The 11,754-nt window shown below is 45.1% G+C and overlaps 3 non-coding genes across 3 annotated transcripts; all 3 read left to right on the forward strand.

The window, feature by feature from the left end:
* The first annotated feature begins 308 nt into the window (after nucleotides 1-308).
* LOC122925239 lies at nucleotides 309-496 on the forward strand. The gene has a single exon (XR_006387560.1). It is a non-coding gene; the product is annotated as a U2 spliceosomal RNA (small nuclear RNA).
* A 7,782-nt stretch (nucleotides 497-8,278) lies between these two features.
* On the forward strand, nucleotides 8,279-8,466 carry LOC122925241. The gene has a single exon (XR_006387561.1). It is a non-coding gene; the product is annotated as a U2 spliceosomal RNA (small nuclear RNA).
* A 1,052-nt stretch (nucleotides 8,467-9,518) lies between these two features.
* LOC122925242 lies at nucleotides 9,519-9,706 on the forward strand. Its single transcript, XR_006387562.1, has one exon. It is a non-coding gene; the product is annotated as a U2 spliceosomal RNA (small nuclear RNA).
* Nucleotides 9,707-11,754: the final 2,048 nt, after the last annotated feature.

Here is an 11,754-nt window from a genome sequence, read left to right on the forward strand (position 1 = left end):
TTATCAGTTTAATCCCTGTTACGTCCCCTATCAGGGGACGTGTATATGGCATTGATTTTAGGAACCGGGAGATGGAAAAAGATGCTTGGTCGGTCCTCCTACTTCAAATTTGAGGCACTGCGCGTGCAATCGAATGTGCCACCAGATTTGAGCGGTGTGTTAAGCAGTACTATTCTTTCCAGTTTAATCTATGTTACGTCCCCTATCAGGGGACGTGTATATGGCATCGATTTTAGGAACCGGGAGATGGAAAAAGATGCTTGGTCGGTCCTCTGACTTCAAATTTGGGGCACTGCGCGTGCAATCAAATATGCCACCAGATTTGAGCGGTGTGTTAAGTAGTACTATTCTTATCAGTTTAATCTCTGTTACGTCCCCTATCAGGGGACTTGTATATGGCATTGATTTTAGGATCCGGGAGATGGAAAAAGATGCTTGGTCGGTCCTCCTACTTTCAATTTGGGGCACTGCACATGCGCCGTGTAATGTACTGTGCAATCCCAATATGTGTGGTGTGTTAAGTAGTATTTTTCCTATCAGTTTAATCCCTGTTACTTCCCCTATCAGGGGACGTGTATATGGCATCGATTTTAGGATCCGGGAGATGGAAAAAGATGCTTGGTCGGTCCTCCTACTTCATATTTGGGGCACTGCGCGTGCAATCGAATGTGCCACCAGATTTGAGCGGTGTGTTAAGTAGTACTATTCTTATCAGTTTAATCCCTGTTCCGTCCCCTATTAGGGGACGTGTATATGGCATTGATTTTAGGAACCGGGAGATGGAAAAAGATGCTTGGTCGGTCCTCCTACTTCAAATTTGAGGCACTGCGCGTGCAATCGAATGTGCCACCAGATTTGAGCGGTGTGTTAAGTAGTACTATTCTTTCCAGTTTAATCTATGTTACGTCCCCTATCAGGGGACGTGTATATGGCATCGATTTTAGGAACCGGGAGATGGAAAAAGATGCTTGGTCGGTCCTCTGACTTCAAATTTGGGGCACTGCGCGTGCAATCAAATATGCCACCAGATTTGAGCGGTGTGTTAAGTAGTACTATTCTCATCAGTTTAATCTCTGTTACGTCCCCTATCAGGGGACTTGTATATGGCATTGATTTTAGGATCCGGGAGATGGAAAAAGATGCTTGGTCGGTCCTCCTACTTTCAATTTGGGGCACTGCACATGCGCCGTGTAATGTACTGTGCAATCCCAATATGTGTGGTGTGTTAAGTAGTATTTTTCCTATCAGTTTAATCCCTGTTGCTTCCCCTATCAGGGGACGTGTATATGGCATCGATTTTAGGATCCGGGAGATGGAAAAAGATGCTTGGTCGGTCCTCCTACTTCATATTTGGGGCACTGCGCGTGCAATCGAATGTGCCACCAGATTTGAGCGGTGTGTTAAGTAGTACTATTCTTATCAGTTTAATCCCTGTTCCGTCCCCTATTAGGGGACGTTTATATGGCATTGATTTTAGGAACTGGGAGATGGAAAAAGATGCTTGGTCGGTCCTCTTACTACAAATTTGGGGCACTGCGCGTGCAATCGAATGTGCCACCAGATTTGAGCGGTGTGTTAAGTAGCACTATTCTTATCCGTTTAATATTTGTTACGTCCCCTATCAGGGGACTTGTATATGGCATTGATTTTAGGAACCGGGAGATGGAAAAAGATGCTTGGTCGGTCCTCCTAATTCAAATTTGGGGCACTGCGCGTGCAATCGAATGTGCCACCAGATTTGAGCGGTGTGTTAAGTAGTACTATTCTTTCCAGTTTAATCTATGTTACGTCCCCTATCAGGGGACGTGTATATGGCATCGATTTTAGGAACCGGGAGATGGAAAAAGATGCTTGGTCGGTCCTCTGACTTCAAATTTGGGGCACTGCGCGTGCAATCAAATATGCCACCAGATTTGAGCGGTGTGTTAAGTAGTACTATTCTTATCAGTTTAATCTCTGTTACGTCCCCTATCAGGGGACTTGTATATGGCATTGATTTTAGGATCCGAGAGATGGAAAAAGATGCTTGGTCGGTCCTCCTACTTTCAATTTGGGGCACTGCACATGCGCCGTGTAATGTACTGTGCAATCCCAATATGTGTGGTGTGTTAAGTAGTATTTTTCCTATCAGTTTAATCCCTGTTACTTCCCCTATCAGGAGACGTGTATATGGCATCGATTTTAGGATCCGGGAGATGGAAAAAGATGCTTGGTCGGTCCTCCTACTTCATATTTGGGGCACTGCGCGTGCAATCGAATGTGCCACCAGATTTGAGCGGTGTGTTAAGTAGTACTATTCTTATCAGTTTAATCCCTGTTCCGTCCCCTATTAGGGGCCGTTTATATGGCATTGATTTTAGGAACTGGGAGATGGAAAAAGATGCTTGGTCGGTCCTCTTACTACAAATTTGGGGCACTGCGCGTGCAATCGAATGTGCCACCAGATTTGAGCGGTGTGTTAAGTAGCACTATTCTTATCCGTTTAATATTTGTTACGTCCCCTATCAGGGGACTTGTATATGGCATTGATTTTAGGAACCGGGAGATGGAAAAAGATGCTTGGTCGGTCCTCCTAATTCAAATTTGGGGCACTGCGCGTGCAATCGAATGTGCCACCAGATATGAGCGGTGTGTTAAATAGTACTATTGTTATCAGTTTAATCCCTGTTACGTCCCCTATCAGGGGACGTGTATATGGCATCGATTTTAGGAACCGGGAGATGGAAAAAGATGCTTGGTCGGTCCTCCTAATTCAAATTTGGGGCACTGCGCGTGCAATCTACTGTGCCACCAGATAGGAGCGGTGTGTTAAGTAGTACTATTCTTATCAGTTTAATCCCTGTTACGTCCCCTATCAGGGCATGTGTATATGGCATCGATTTTATGAACCGGGAGATGAAAAAAGATGCTTGGTCGGTCCTCCTACTTCCAATTTGGGGCACTGCACATGCACCGTGTAATGTACTGTGCAATCCCAATATGTGTGGTGTGTTAAGTAGTATTATTCCTATCAGTTTAATCCCTTTTACGTCCCCTATCAGGGGACGTGTATATGGCATCGATTTTAGGAACCGGGAGATGGAAAAAGATGCTTGGTCGGTCCTCCTACTTCCAATTTGGGGCACTGCACATGCACCGTGTAATGTACTGTGCAATCCCAATATGTGTGGTGTGTTAAGTAGTATTATTCCTATCAGTTTAATCCCTTTTACGTCCCCTATCAGGGGACGTGTATATGGCATCGATTTTAGGAACCGGGAGATGGAAAAAGATGCTTGGTCGGTCCTCCTAATTCAAATTTGGGGCACTGCGCGTGCAATCTACTGTGCCACCAGATAGGAGCGGTGTGTTAAGTAGTACTATTCTTATCAGTTTAATCCCTGTTACGTCCCCTATCAGGGCATGTGTATATGGCATCGATTTTATGAACCGGGAGATGAAAAAAGATGCTTGGTCGGTCCTCCTACTTCCAATTTGGGGCACTGCACATGCACCGTGTAATGTACTGTGCAATCCCAATATGTGTGGTGTGTTAAGTAGTATTATTCCTATCAGTTTAATCCCTTTTACGTCCCCTATCAGGGGACGTGTATATTGCATCGATTTTAGGAACCGGGAGATGGAAAAAGATGCTTGGTCGGTCCTCTGACTTCAAATTTGGGGCACTGCGCGTGCAATCAAATATGCCACCAGATTTGAGCGGTGTGTTAAGTAGTACTATTCTTATCAGTTTAATCTCTGTTACGTCCCCTATCAGGGGACTTGTATATGGCATTGATTTTAGGATCCGGGAGATGGAAAAAGATGCTTGGTCGGTCCTCCTACTTTCAATTTGGGGCACTGCACATGCGCCGTGTAATGTACTGTGCAATCCCAATATGTGTGGTGTGTTAAGTAGTATTTTTCCTATCAGTTTAATCCCTGTTACTTCCCCTATCAGGGGACGTGTATATGGCATCGATTTTAGGATCCGGGAGATGGAAAAAGATGCTTGGTCGGTCCTCCTACTTCATATTTGGGGCACTGCGCGTGCAATCGAATGTGCCACCAGATTTGAGCGGTGTGTTAAGTAGTACTATTCTTATCAGTTTAATCCCTGTTCCGTCCCCTATTAGGGGACGTTTACATGGCATTGATTTTAGGAACTGGGAGATGGAAAAAGATGCTTGGTCGGTCCTCTTACTACAAATTTGGGGCACTGCGCGTGCAATCGAATGTGCCACCAGATTTGAGCGGTGTGTTAAGTAGCACTATTCTTATCCGTTTAATATTTGTTACGTCCCCTATCAGGGGACTTGTATATGGCATTGATTTTAGGAACCGGGAGATGGAAAAAGATGCTTGGTCGGTCCTCCTAATTCAAATTTGGGGCACTGCGCGTGCAATCGAATGTGCCACCAGATATGAGCGGTGTGTTAAATAGTACTATTGTTATCAGTTTAATCCCTGTTACGTCCCCTATCAGGGGACGTGTATATGGCATCGATTTTAGGAACCGGGAGATGGAAAAAGATGCTTGGTCGGTCCTCCTAATTCAAATTTGGGGCACTGCGCGTGCAATCGAATGTGCCACCAGATTTGAGCGGTGTGTTAAGTAGTACTATTCTTTCCAGTTTAATCTATGTTACGTCCCCTATCAGGGGACGTGTATATGGCATCGATTTTAGGAACCGGGAGATGGAAAAAGATGCTTGGTCGGTCCTCTGACTTCAAATTTGGGGCACTGCGCGTGCAATCAAATATGCCACCAGATTTGAGCGGTGTGTTAAGTAGTACTATTCTTATCAGTTTAATCTCTGTTACGTCCCCTATCAGGGGACTTGTATATGGCATTGATTTTAGGATCCGAGAGATGGAAAAAGATGCTTGGTCGGTCCTCCTACTTTCAATTTGGGGCACTGCACATGCGCCGTGTAATGTACTGTGCAATCCCAATATGTGTGGTGTGTTAAGTAGTATTTTTCCTATCAGTTTAATCCCTGTTACTTCCCCTATCAGGGGACGTGTATATGGCATCGATTTTAGGATCCGGGAGATGGAAAAAGATGCTTGGTCGGTCCTCCTACTTCATATTTGGGGCACTGCGCGTGCAATCGAATGTGCCACCAGATTTGAGCAGTGTGTTAAGTAGTACTATTCTTATCAGTTTAATCCCTGTTCCGTCCCCTATTAGGGGACGTTTATATGGCATTGATTTTAGGAACTGGGAGATGGAAAAAGATGCTTGGTCGGTCCTCTTACTACAAATTTGGGGCACTGCGCGTGCAATCGAATGTGCCACCAGATTTGAGCGGTGTGTTAAGTAGCACTATTCTTATCCGTTTAATATTTGTTACGTCCCCTATCAGGGGACTTGTATATGGCATTGATTTAGGAACCGGGAGATGGAAAAAGATGCTTGGTCGGTCCTCCTAATTCAAATTTGGGGCACTGCGCGTGCAATCGAATGTGCCACCAGATATGAGCGGTGTGTTAAATAGTACTATTGTTATCAGTTTAATCCCTGTTACGTCCCCTATCAGGGGACGTGTATATGGCATCGATTTTAGGAACCGGGAGATGGAAAAAGATGCTTGGTCGGTCCTCCTAATTCAAATTTGGGGCACTGCGCGTGCAATCTACTGTGCCACCAGATAGGAGCGGTGTGTTAAGTAGTACTATTCTTATCAGTTTAATCCCTGTTACGTCCCCTATCAGGGCATGTGTATATGGCATCGATTTTATGAACCGGGAGATGAAAAAAGATGCTTGGTCGGTCCTCCTACTTCCAATTTGGGGCACTGCACATGCACCGTGTAATGTACTGTGCAATCCCAATATGTGTGGTGTGTTAAGTAGTATTATTCCTATCAGTTTAATCCCTTTTACGTCCCCTATCAGGGGACGTGTATATTGCATCGAATTTAGGAACCGGGAGATGGAAAAAGATGCTTGGTCGGTCCTCTGACTTCAAATTTGGGGCACTGCGCGTGCAATCAAATATGCCACCAGATTTGAGCGGTGTGTTAAGTAGTACTATTCTTATCAGTTTAATCTCTGTTACGTCCCCTATCAGGGGACTTGTATATGGCATTGATTTTAGGATCCGGGAGATGGAAAAAGATGCTTGGTCGGTCCTCCTACTTTCAATTTGGGGCACTGCACATGCGCCGTGTAATGTACTGTGCAATCCCAATATGTGTGGTGTGTTAAGTAGTATTTTTCCTATCAGTTTAATCCCTGTTACTTCCCCTATCAGGGGACGTGTATATGGCATCGATTTTAGGATCCGGGAGATGGAAAAAGATGCTTGGTCGGTCCTCCTACTTCATATTTGGGGCACTGCGCGTGCAATCGAATGTGCCACCAGATTTGAGCGGTGTGTTAAGTAGTACTATTCTTATCAGTTTAATCCCTGTTCCGTCCCCTATTAGGGGACGTTTACATGGCATTGATTTTAGGAACTGGGAGATGGAAAAAGATGCTTGGTCGGTCCTCTTACTACAAATTTGGGGCACTGCGCGTGCAATCGAATGTGCCACCAGATTTGAGCGGTGTGTTAAGTAGCACTATTCTTATCCGTTTAATATTTGTTACGTCCCCTATCAGGGGACTTGTATATGGCATTGATTTTAGGAACCGGGAGATGGAAAAAGATGCTTGGTCGGTCCTCCTAATTCAAATTTGGGGCACTGCGCGTGCAATCGAATGTGCCACCAGATATGAGCGGTGTGTTAAATAGTACTATTGTTATCAGTTTAATCCCTGTTACGTCCCCTATCAGGGGACGTGTATATGGCATCGATTTTAGGAACCGGGAGATGGAAAAAGATGCTTGGTCGGTCCTCCTAATTCAAATTTGGGGCACTGCGCGTGCAATCGAATGTGCCACCAGATTTGAGCGGTGTGTTAAGTAGTACTATTCTTTCCAGTTTAATCTATGTTACGTCCCCTATCAGGGGACGTGTATATGGCATCGATTTTAGGAACCGGGAGATGGAAAAAGATGCTTGGTCGGTCCTCTGACTTCAAATTTGGGGCACTGCGCGTGCAATCAAATATGCCACCAGATTTGAGCGGTGTGTTAAGTAGTACTATTCTTATCAGTTTAATCTCTGTTACGTCCCCTATCAGGGGACTTGTATATGGCATTGATTTTAGGATCCGAGAGATGGAAAAAGATGCTTGGTCGGTCCTCCTACTTTCAATTTGGGGCACTGCACATGCGCCGTGTAATGTACTGTGCAATCCCAATATGTGTGGTGTGTTAAGTAGTATTTTTCCTATCAGTTTAATCCCTGTTACTTCCCCTATCAGGGGACGTGTATATGGCATCGATTTTAGGATCCGGGAGATGGAAAAAGATGCTTGGTCGGTCCTCCTACTTCATATTTGGGGCACTGCGCGTGCAATCGAATGTGCCACCAGATTTGAGCGGTGTGTTAAGTAGTACTATTCTTATCAGTTTAATCCCTGTTCCGTCCCCTATTAGGGGACGTTTATATGGCATTGATTTTAGGAACTGGGAGATGGAAAAAGATGCTTGGTCGGTCCTCTTACTACAAATTTGGGGCACTGCGCGTGCAATCGAATGTGCCACCAGATTTGAGCGGTGTGTTAAGTAGCACTATTCTTATCCGTTTAATATTTGTTACGTCCCCTATCAGGGGACTTGTATATGGCATTGATTTTAGGAACCGGGAGATGGAAAAAGATGCTTGGTCGGTCCTCCTAATTCAAATTTGGGGCACTGCGCGTGCAATCGAATGTGCCACCAGATATGAGCGGTGTGTTAAATAGTACTATTGTTATCAGTTTAATCCCTGTTACGTCCCCTATCAGGGGACGTGTATATGGCATCGATTTTAGGAACCGGGAGATGGAAAAAGATGCTTGGTCGGTCCTCCTAATTCAAATTTGGGGCACTGCGCGTGCAATCTACTGTGCCACCAGATAGGAGCGGTGTGTTAAGTAGTACTATTCTTATCAGTTTAATCCCTGTTACGTCCCCTATCAGGGCATGTGTATATGGCATCGATTTTATGAACCGGGAGATGAAAAAAGATGCTTGGTCGGTCCTCCTACTTCCAATTTGGGGCACTGCACATGAACCGTGTAATGTACTGTGCAATCCCAATATGTGTGGTGTGTTAAGTAGTATTATTCCTATCAGTTTAATCCCTTTTACGTCCCCTATCAGGGGACGTGTATATTGCATCGAATTTAGGAACCGGGAGATGGAAAAAGATGCTTGGTCGGTCCTCTGACTTCAAATTTGGGGCACTGCGCGTGCAATCAAATATGCCACCAGATTTGAGCGGTGTGTTAAGTAGTACTATTCTTATCAGTTTAATCTCTGTTACGTCCCCTATCAGGGGACTTGTATATGGCATTGATTTTAGGATCCGGGAGATGGAAAAAGATGCTTGGTCGGTCCTCCTACTTTCAATTTGGGGCACTGCACATGCGCCGTGTAATGTACTGTGCAATCCCAATATGTGTGGTGTGTTAAGTAGTATTTTTCCTATCAGTTTAATCCCTGTTACTTCCCCTATCAGGGGACGTGTATATGGCATCGATTTTAGGATCCGGGAGATGGAAAAAGATGCTTGGTCGGTCCTCCTACTTCATATTTGGGGCACTGCGCGTGCAATCGAATGTGCCACCAGATTTGAGCGGTGTGTTAAGTAGTACTATTCTTATCAGTTTAATCCCTGTTCCGTCCCCTATTAGGGGACGTTTATATGGCATTGATTTTAGGAACTGGGAGATGGAAAAAGATGCTTGGTCGGTCCTCTTACTACAAATTTGGGGCACTGCGCGTGCAATCGAATGTGCCACCAGATTTGAGCGGTGTGTTAAGTAGCACTATTCTTATCCGTTTAATATTTGTTACGTCCCCTATCAGGGGACTTGTATATGGCATTGATTTTAGGAACCGGGAGATGGAAAAAGATGCTTGGTCGGTCCTCCTAATTCAAATTTGGGGCACTGCGCGTGCAATCGAATGTGCCACCAGATATGAGCGGTGTGTTAAATAGTACTATTGTTATCAGTTTAATCCCTGTTACGTCCCCTATCAGGGGACGTGTATATGGCATCGATTTTAGGAACCGGGAGATGGAAAAAGATGCTTGGTCGGTCCTCCTAATTCAAATTTGGGGCACTGCGCGTGCAATCTACTGTGCCACCAGATAGGAGCGGTGTGTTAAGTAGTACTATTCTTATCAGTTTAATCCCTGTTACGTCCCCTATCAGGGCATGTGTATATGGCATCGATTTTATGAACCGGGAGATGAAAAAGATGCTTGGTCGGTCCTCCTACTTCCAATTTGGGGCACTGCACATGAACCGTGTAATGTACTGTGCAATCCCAATATGTGTGGTGTGTTAAGTAGTATTATTCCTATCAGTTTAATCCCTTTTACGTCCCCTATCAGGGGACGTGTATATTGCATCGAATTTAGGAACCGGGAGATGGAAAAAGATGCTTGGTCGGTCCTCTGACTTCAAATTTGGGGCACTGCGCGTGCAATCAAATATGCCACCAGATTTGAGCGGTGTGTTAAGTAGTACTATTCTTATCAGTTTAATCTCTGTTACGTCCCCTATCAGGGGACTTGTATATGGCATTGATTTTAGGATCCGGGAGATGGAAAAAGATGCTTGGTCGGTCCTCCTACTTTCAATTTGGGGCACTGCACATGCGCCGTGTAATGTACTGTGCAATCCCAATATGTGTGGTGTGTTAAGTAGTATTTTTCCTATCAGTTTAATCCCTGTTACTTCCCCTATCAGGGGACGTGTATATGGCATCGATTTTAGGATCCGGGAGATGGAAAAAGATGCTTGGTCGGTCCTCCTACTTCATATTTGGGGCACTGCGCGTGCAATCGAATGTGCCACCAGATTTGAGCGGTGTGTTAAGTAGTACTATTCTTTCCAGTTTAATCTATGTTACGTCCCCTATCAGGGGACGTGTATATGGCATCGATTTTAGGAACCGGGAGATGGAAAAAGATGCTTGGTCGGTCCTCTGACTTCAAATTTGGGGCACTGCGCGTGCAATCAAATATGCCACCAGATTTGAGCGGTGTGTTAAGTAGTACTATTCTTATCAGTTTAATCTCTGTTACGTCCCCTATCAGGGGACTTGTATATGGCATTGATTTTAGGATCCGAGAGATGGAAAAAGATGCTTGGTCGGTCCTCCTACTTTCAATTTGGGGCACTGCACATGCGCCGTGTAATGTACTGTGCAATCCCAATATGTGTGGTGTGTTAAGTAGTATTTTTCCTATCAGTTTAATCCCTGTTACTTCCCCTATCAGGGGACGTGTATATGGCATCGATTTTAGGATCCGGGAGATGGAAAAAGATGCTTGGTCGGTCCTCCTACTTCATATTTGGGGCACTGCGCGTGCAATCGAATGTGCCACCAGATTTGAGCGGTGTGTTAAGTAGTACTATTCTTATCAGTTTAATCCCTGTTCCGTCCCCTATTAGGGGACGTTTATATGGCATTGATTTTAGGAACTGGGAGATGGAAAAAGATGCTTGGTCGGTCCTCTTACTACAAATTTGGGGCACTGCGCGTGCAATCGAATGTGCCACCAGATTTGAGCGGTGTGTTAAGTAGCACTATTCTTATCCGTTTAATATTTGTTACGTCCCCTATCAGGTGACTTGTATATGGCATTGATTTTAGGAACCGGGAGATGGAAAAAGATGCTTGGTCGGTCCTCCTAATTCAAATTTGGGGCACTGCGCGTGCAATCGAATGTGCCACCAGATATGAGCGGTGTGTTAAATAGTACTATTGTTATCAGTTTAATCCCTGTTACGTCCCCTATCAGGGGACGTGTATATGGCATCGATTTTAGGAACCGGGAGATGGAAAAAGATGCTTGGTCGGTCCTCCTAATTCAAATTTGGGGCACTGCGCGTGCAATCTACTGTGCCACCAGATAGGAGCGGTGTGTTAAGTAGTACTATTCTTATCAGTTTAATCCCTGTTACGTCCCCTATCAGGGCATGTGTATATGGCATCGATTTTATGAACCGGGAGATGAAAAAAGATGCTTGGTCGGTCCTCCTACTTCCAATTTGGGGCACTGCACATGCACCGTGTAATGTACTGTGCAATCCCAATATGTGTGGTGTGTTAAGTAGTATTATTCCTATCAGTTTAATCCCTTTTACGTCCCCTATCAGGGGACGTGTATATGGCATCGATTTTAGGAACCGGGAGATGGAAAAAGATGCTTGGTCGGCCTCCTACTTCAAATTTGGGGCACTGCGCGTGCAATCGAATGTGCCACCAGATATGAGTGGTGTGTTAAGTAGTAATATTCTTATCAGTTTAATCCGTGTTACGTCCCCTATCAGGGGACGTGTATATGGCATTGATTTTAGGAACCGGGAGATGGAAGAAGATGCTCTTCTTCAGACTCCTCTTCCAGCGTTGCCGCAGGTCCAACAAGCGATGCTGATAAGGCTGTTTCTGGTGGTGATGATGGTGACCACAACTCTTCCTCTTCACGCTCATCTACAGCCTGATCCTGCACTCTTTGCAGGGCACGCTCCAGGAAGAAAACAAATGGGATGATGTCGCTGATTGTGCCTTTGGTGCGACTGACTAGGTTTGTCACCTCCTCAAAAGGACGCATGAGCCTACAGGCATTGCGCATGAGCATCCAGTAACTTTGCAAAATAATTCCCAGCTCCGCAGAGGCTGTCCTAGCACCCCGGTCATACAAATACTCGTTGACGGCT

Source organism: Bufo gargarizans, chromosome 1 (genome assembly GCF_014858855.1).
Source record: "Bufo gargarizans isolate SCDJY-AF-19 chromosome 1, ASM1485885v1, whole genome shotgun sequence".
NCBI lineage: Eukaryota > Metazoa > Chordata > Amphibia > Anura > Bufonidae > Bufo > Bufo gargarizans.